This window comes from Cyrtonyx montezumae, unplaced genomic scaffold (genome assembly GCF_038088225.1).
Source record: "Cyrtonyx montezumae isolate F1298 unplaced genomic scaffold, pur_monq_1.0 scaffold_25, whole genome shotgun sequence".
NCBI lineage: Eukaryota > Metazoa > Chordata > Aves > Galliformes > Odontophoridae > Cyrtonyx > Cyrtonyx montezumae.
This window is the reverse complement of record NW_027071992.1, coordinates 807,651-814,714: the sequence shown is the minus strand read 5'-3', so window position 1 is coordinate 814,714 and position 7,064 is coordinate 807,651.

The following is a 7,064-nucleotide window of genomic DNA, read 5'->3' as shown; positions in this document are numbered from 1 at the left end:
GTAATCTGACAAATTGGTGTCACACGTGGAAGTGTGTGTGAAGAAAAGGTGTGTAACTGGATTTCTGGACCTGTGACAGCATTGGTGGGCGGGACTGGCAACAGATGTCATCTACCTGGACTTCTGCAAAGCCTTTGACATGGTACCTCACCACATCCCTCTCTAAATTGGAGAGGTATGGATTTGAAAAATTGACTGTTCGATGGATTCAGAACTGGTTGGCCGGTCACAGCCAAAGGATTGTGATCAACAGTTCTATGTCTGGGTAGAAGCCATCATGAGTGGTGTCCCTGAAGTGTCACTCTTGGGACCAGTGCTCTTCAACATCTTCATCATCTTCATCAGTGACAGAGATGATGGAATTGGTTGCACCCTCAGTTTGCAGTGAACACCAAGCTGAGTGGTGCAGTCAATACACTGGAGGGAAGGGAAGCCATCCAGAGGGACCTCGACAGGCTGGAGAAATGGGCCCATGTGAACCTAATGAGGTTCAATAAGGCCATGTGCAAGGTGTTACATTTTGACTGGGGCAATCCCAGGTATTTATACAGACTCAGGGAAGAACTCCTGGAGAGAAGAACTCCTACACAGAAGGACAAGGGGGTCCTGGTGTGCAAGAAAGCTGGACATGAGCAAGCAGTCTGTGCCTGCAGCCCAGAAAGCCAACTATATCCTAGGCTACATTAAAAAAGGGGTGGTCAACAGGGAGAGGGAGGTGATTGTCCCCCTCTACTCTGCTCTTGTGAGACTCCATCTGGAGTACTGTGTCCAGGTCTAGGGCCCCCAGCACAAGAAAGATGCAGAGCTCTTGGAACAGGTCCAGAGGAGGGCCACTAAAATGATCAGAGGGCTGAGTATCTCTTCTATGAGGAGTGATTGAAGGAACTGGGTTTGGTTAGCCTGAAGAAGAGAAGACTCCAGGGAGACCTCACTATGGCCTTCCAGTACTTGAAGAGAGCTTATAAACAGGAAAGGGAATGCCTGTTTATACGGGTTGATGGTGATATGACAAGGGAGAGTGCTTTTAAACTAAGACAGGGGAGGTTTAGTTTAGATATTAGAAGGAAGTTCTTTTCTCGGAGGGTGGTGACGCACTCTCTGATGCCCAGAGAGGTTGTGGATGCCCTATCCCTGGAGGCTTTCAAGACAAGGCTGGATATGGCTCTGCGGAGCCTGGCATAGTATTTGACAGGCCTACCAATGGCAGAGGAGTTGAAACTACATGATCTTTGAGGTTCCTTTCAATGCACAGTGAGGCAGTGGATGCTGTGTTACAGCAGTGGCAACAGCAACTTGAAAGGCAAGAGACATTTTGGATGGCCATGCACAGGTGTCACACCATGGAATGAAGAGCATCACCATCAGCTCATCCACACAAATTGGCAGATTATGAGCAGTGTATGGAGCTGAATATTGGCTTCAGTGTGTTGAAAATGATAGTGGCAATTGTGGCGTATCACAGAGTTTGCACCTGGTGGATTCCATGAATGTTCATACTACAACAGAAGGAATGCCATGCACAAGTTTGTTAATACCTATTGAGCCAATATGAGGTTGAAGGCAGCAGTTTCCTGGATCACATTGCTGGTGATGAGGTGTTGTATCAAAACAGCGGTACATGGTGTGGCAACATCTGAACTCCCCATAAACAAAAATGTTCAGTGTACAGCCCTTAGAAGGTAAAGTGATGTGCACTGTCTTCTGGGATAGAAAAGAAGTTACCTTTCTGGATTTCCTGGAGCCCAGACTAATCATTGACTCCGACCACTACATCACATAGTTGACTAAGCTGAAGGTTCAAACTTCCAGAGTCAGGCCAGAGAAGACAATCCTCTTTGCAGAACTTTGAATAAGGCAATTACTTTGCCCCATGTTTGTGATGTTAACGGCTTCAGTGTGTGTGATTTTGACCGTTAGTACTGTGGCCTTATATATAACAACAATAAATAAAGCATCTTGTTATCAGCATTAAGCAAGGTTAATCAAAGAAAGCAAGGATTCGTAGTTACGACTGCAGAGCAGTTTCTCACAAACAAGTTTCTTCTAGCTACATGCAGAAGCTAGAGGCAGTTAACTTGTTTCCTAACCTAACAGGAGTCCTCTCTCACTGGCTAGTCATGTGTTCAGGCTGCAATCTGTAGTTTTTCAGAGAGCCTGACTACTACTTTTTTCCATCCTTGCAACAAGATGAATACACTCCAAAGAGATCTGCAGGTGGTGATGGTGTGCCACGAACTTTCCTCAAAAGTCTCTTTGGAACTTGCTGATCTTACCATCAGCATATCACGTTTAATTAGGCAATAGCATATGCCAAGTTCAGCACCATGAAAAACAATTCTAGTAACAACACCACTGTTTATGCACATCTTGAAGAGAACTAAGCTGCAGGAAAAATAAAGAGAAAACCAGTTGCAAAAGATGAAACTGCAGTTATTTTCAGCAAGGGATACAGAGATGGTCTTGTTTCCACTTCCCATCACCCTCTTATTCCTGTGAGTACATATTGCACTGGTTATACATGGAGATAACATTTTCTCCCTTCCATTGCACTGGTTTGGAGGAGACAAATTACTTGGGTGTGAAATAAAGGTTCCTCTTTATATATAAATAAAGATTCCTCTGCTGTGAGGATCTTTATTTATTTCTGTGAATCTTTATTTATTTATATAAATAAATAAAGATTCCTCTGCTGTGAGGTGGAGTGGAAGATTCAGGAGAGCAGTATGCCTGCATCATACCAGAAGGGTGGGTCACTAGCCAGCCTTGACCTAGTCTTGGGCTAACAGGGAGTCCCACTGACATCCTCTTAGAGACACAAGGATTGTTTAAGAGGCCTAGCTGACTACGGTCAGTAACTATTTCTAGTTCACAGAATATAGACTGGGCTTATGTTGACAGCTTTTTTTGAGTCAGCATTGGGATTTTAAATATAATCATCAAACTGTGTCTTGGTATTTTGCTTTGTACTGCTTGCCATGCTCTTCTTGTTTCACTTTTGAATTAGTTTTGACATACTATGATATATCTTAGCATAAAGCTTCTGCATATTAGGTGTTTTTTTTCCTTTTTTTTTTCCTCTTCTATTCTCTCTGAATAGCGTAGCTCGGTCCATGTCCAGCAAGCAACCTGGTGCTTCTTGGTTCATACAGGGATGTACTGCATGTAGAAGACTTTACTTGTCCTACTGACAGGACAGGCTCCTCATGTGTAACTCGGTATCCTGCTTACTGCAACTCACTCAGTTTCACCATGAAACTGGGACACTGCAGAGTTTAAGTCGCATGTTTCCTTTATTCACAGTGCTTTAAAGTTTACTACATTAAAATATAAGAAAGTGATGGAAACTCAAAAAAGAAAAAAAAATTCCATAAAACAGATACGCGATAGTTTTTTTCCACTAGATGGCACTTAAGAATTCTTTATTATTATTATTATTTTTATTATTTTTTATTTTCCTAAATGCTTGTAAAAGCAGCCCTTAGAACTGCCTGTCTGAGCAGAATGATAGGTTTCTAACCTGATTTTCTTTCTCTTCTCACACAGCTTGATCTTGGGCGTACGAGCAAGTTAACAACATGGAAGCTTAAAAACAGGGCAGTAAAGCTGAATTAATTGTGGAGGGTTCCTTCACAGTCCTCAGCCTCCACAAATTTTTCTTAATGAGTTAAGCAAAGTGGTGCATGGCAAAAACAGCAAATCTGAACTGTGTTGATTCAACTGGTGTTGGAGATAGCCACCAAAGCCAGCTTGTTGCTGTGCCTTGGGGTAATGTGATTTATGATCTTCTAGCACAGTGACGGATCAAGGCTTACCTATTGGAATTGGAACCCTAAACTGAGAGAGTCACCTGCACTGATCTTAGAGTCTTTTCCAGCCTTGGTGATTCTATGATTCTATGATTACCTGTGCTGAGAGACAGCATCTTTGTACCCTTCTCCCCATGAATTGCTGCTGCTGTGCCTACTACTGTAGAATGAGCAGATACTTTAATTTAGGCAACCAGATTGTTTGGAAGTTTGAACTTTATTCTCTGAACTTGTTACTGATGTGAACTGCAGAGGAATAAATAAGGATGATCCTTTCTTGCTGTGTAAGTGGTAGCATTGCCTGTATTTTCTAATTACATCCTGAGCAGCTCATCCCAAATAGCACATGCTTGAACAGAGCTGCCTCTGTGTCCTGCCCCCCACCAGCAGGGCCAGGACACAAGCGCAGCATCAGCCTCACCTCCTGGCTTCAGTGCTAGCTATGATGTCATGCTTTATAAAAGCTATCCCACTTTGCTCCAGATTGTATAAAGCTGCCAATCATTTGACATCTTCATTTGGTCATTACAAATAGCTTCACTCAGTTGTAGAAGCATAAACTTTGTTGCAGATGGTTGTCATAGAGGTACCTGTAGGTTATTATTGAGAAGAAAGCAAAGCTCAGTACTAGGGATTCATACTAGAGATCCCAGAATGAAGAACATCCACTGCTAATGATACAAAAATTATTGCAGCTTACTTCCTCTGGGATACTAAATATTGCTCTAAAAGTGTTTCCACAGTCATGGTCCAACTTAGTGCCCTGTTTCCAGTGAAACAGTAAGATAAATTCCTCTTTCTTTTCTTGGGACATTGTGTTACAGTCCCCAGTGCCTGTGCTGTGCTTGCACCCAAGGAACACTCTACTCTTTCCAGATACCCATCTTCATCTTCTCCATCTGCAATTCTGCACTTGCTCTGCTGATTGTAGAATCATAGAATGGCTTTGGTTGCAGGAGACCCTGAAGATCATCTGGTTCCACCCCCCTCCCATGGGCAGAGTTGCCATTTACTAGATCAGGATGCCCAGGATCCCATCCAAGTTGGCCTTGAATGCCTCCAGGGCATTTGCAACTTCTCAGGACAACCTGTTCCAGCACCTCATCACCCTCTGAGTGAAAAATTTCTTCCTAACATCTAATCTCAGCCTCTTCTCTTTTAGTTTAAAGCCATTCCTCCTTGTCCTATCACTATCAGACCATGTAAAAATTTGGTCCCCCTTCTGCTTGTAAACTCCCTTCAGGTACTACAAGGCTGCAACAAGGTTTCCCCGGAGTGTTCTCTTCTCCAAGCTGAACAAACCCAGCTTCTCAAAAAATCTTCATAGGATAGGTGCTCCAGCCTTCTGATCATCTTTGTGGCTCAGCTCTGGACCTGCTTCAGCACTCCACACCTCTCCTGTGCTTGGGCCCCTGGGAATGGATGCCAGATGGAACCTCCAAGGGCAGAGTAGATGGCAGAGAACTGCTGGACTTCTGGGCTGCAAGCACACACCTGCCTGATGTCCAGCATTTTATTCATCTATACCCGCAGGTCATTCTCTGCAGGGCTGCTGCTCTCAGTGAGTTCTTCTCACAGACTGTTGTACTTATGTCTGGAAGTGCCTTAATCCAAATGCAACACCTCGTACTTGGCCTTGTTAAATCTAATTAGATTCTCATTTGCCCACTTTTCAAAGATGTCCACATCCCTCTTGGTGGCATCCCTTCCTTCTGTTGTGTCAGCTGTACCACTCAGCTTGGCGTCATCAACAGACTTGCTGAGGGTACTATGTAATCGATAAAGATATAGAAGGTTCCAAGACTGGTCCCAAGATGAACCCCTGGGGGACACCACTTGTGACCAGCCTCCATCTGGACACAAAGACATTGACAACAAGCCTCTGGCTACAGCCACACAACCAAATACACACATGATGCTTGTCCTGCTTCTCACCCTAGCCTCCACAGACCTGCACATTTTGTGCAGGGACTTTCTTTGCCTGTAGCATGGCCCAGAAATCAGGATGACTGTCATTGCTGTGGCAAGAGAAATAGTCAGACGGGCCAACACAGAGGAAGGTGCCTCATAAGCCAGAATCCCACCTGTGGCTGAGTTATCTTGCAATGCCTGTGTGGATAAGTGTGCCCACCTCTCTGAAGCACAGACCACATTGTGAGAATGTGTGGGTTTTATACCTAGCTGATCTGCAGCACTTAAAAATTAGTTGTATCTTTCCAGTTCCTTGCCACATTATCATGCTACAGGTTGCACAGTTTTTCAGTTCTCGTTGAAACAAAGATCAAAACAAGTATTGCAGAGTGTACAAGTTCAAACTTTTAATGGAGTTGTAAATAAACTGTTGACAATTCAGAGGATCTCTTCAAATAATATTTTTTCTTGCAATAGCAGTCCTTATCTGGGTCACTGTCACAAAACAATGGACAGCAACAACAAAAAAAAAAGCGCCTAGAAATGGCTTTGTAGAAGAAACAGAAAACTCAGCATCACAAGGTTAATTAAACTGACATCATTGTTTGACTGACTCCATGAGAAATTCTTAGGCTTCTTATCAGTTAGTTGGCTGGGAGGAGTGATCAAAAATACTGTAGATATTTGTAACCATGGAATGTTATATGTAAGTTTTCATATTGCAATGCACTAAGCTGAGATTTTAATTAAAAGTAAATAAGGTGTGAACTCTTTATACAAGTATGCTCTATGAAGGACTTGATCTTCCACTGGTATTCTCTTGTATTAAAATAGTCTCAGCAGATTTATTATCCATACAAGAGCCAAGCTGGATTCAATCCAGTTAAAACACAGAACAATGTGATTTTTTCTGTTTTTACTATCAGTTATTAGAGAATAAAATGAAATCCAAATGAAAATCAATTGCTAAGCTGACAGCATTTTCAATACAAAGCCAAAATTTTAATTTTAACATTTCTCTGGGCTGAAACATATGCAATACAGCTGATTTTTATCTAGTATTTATGTATTTATTTTTTTTTCCTTCAAAAATTACTGTCTTTTCTATTCTGGGGTAAAGTAACATTTGAGATTGCAGGTTTTTAGCACTTCATCGTTTTTTCAGCAGCCTCTTGAGTCTGATTCATTCTTCACATCCAGAGCAGCCTTTATCTCTTTGGAAGGGAACAAAAGTTGTGTCAAATAAGCAATATTCAACATGCTATCCTGCTATGATTCCTCATGCTGTTTCTCTTCTGGGGGCTGGTGTGCTTCGAAAGAAAGTTTTCAGATTGTAGCTTATTTGGA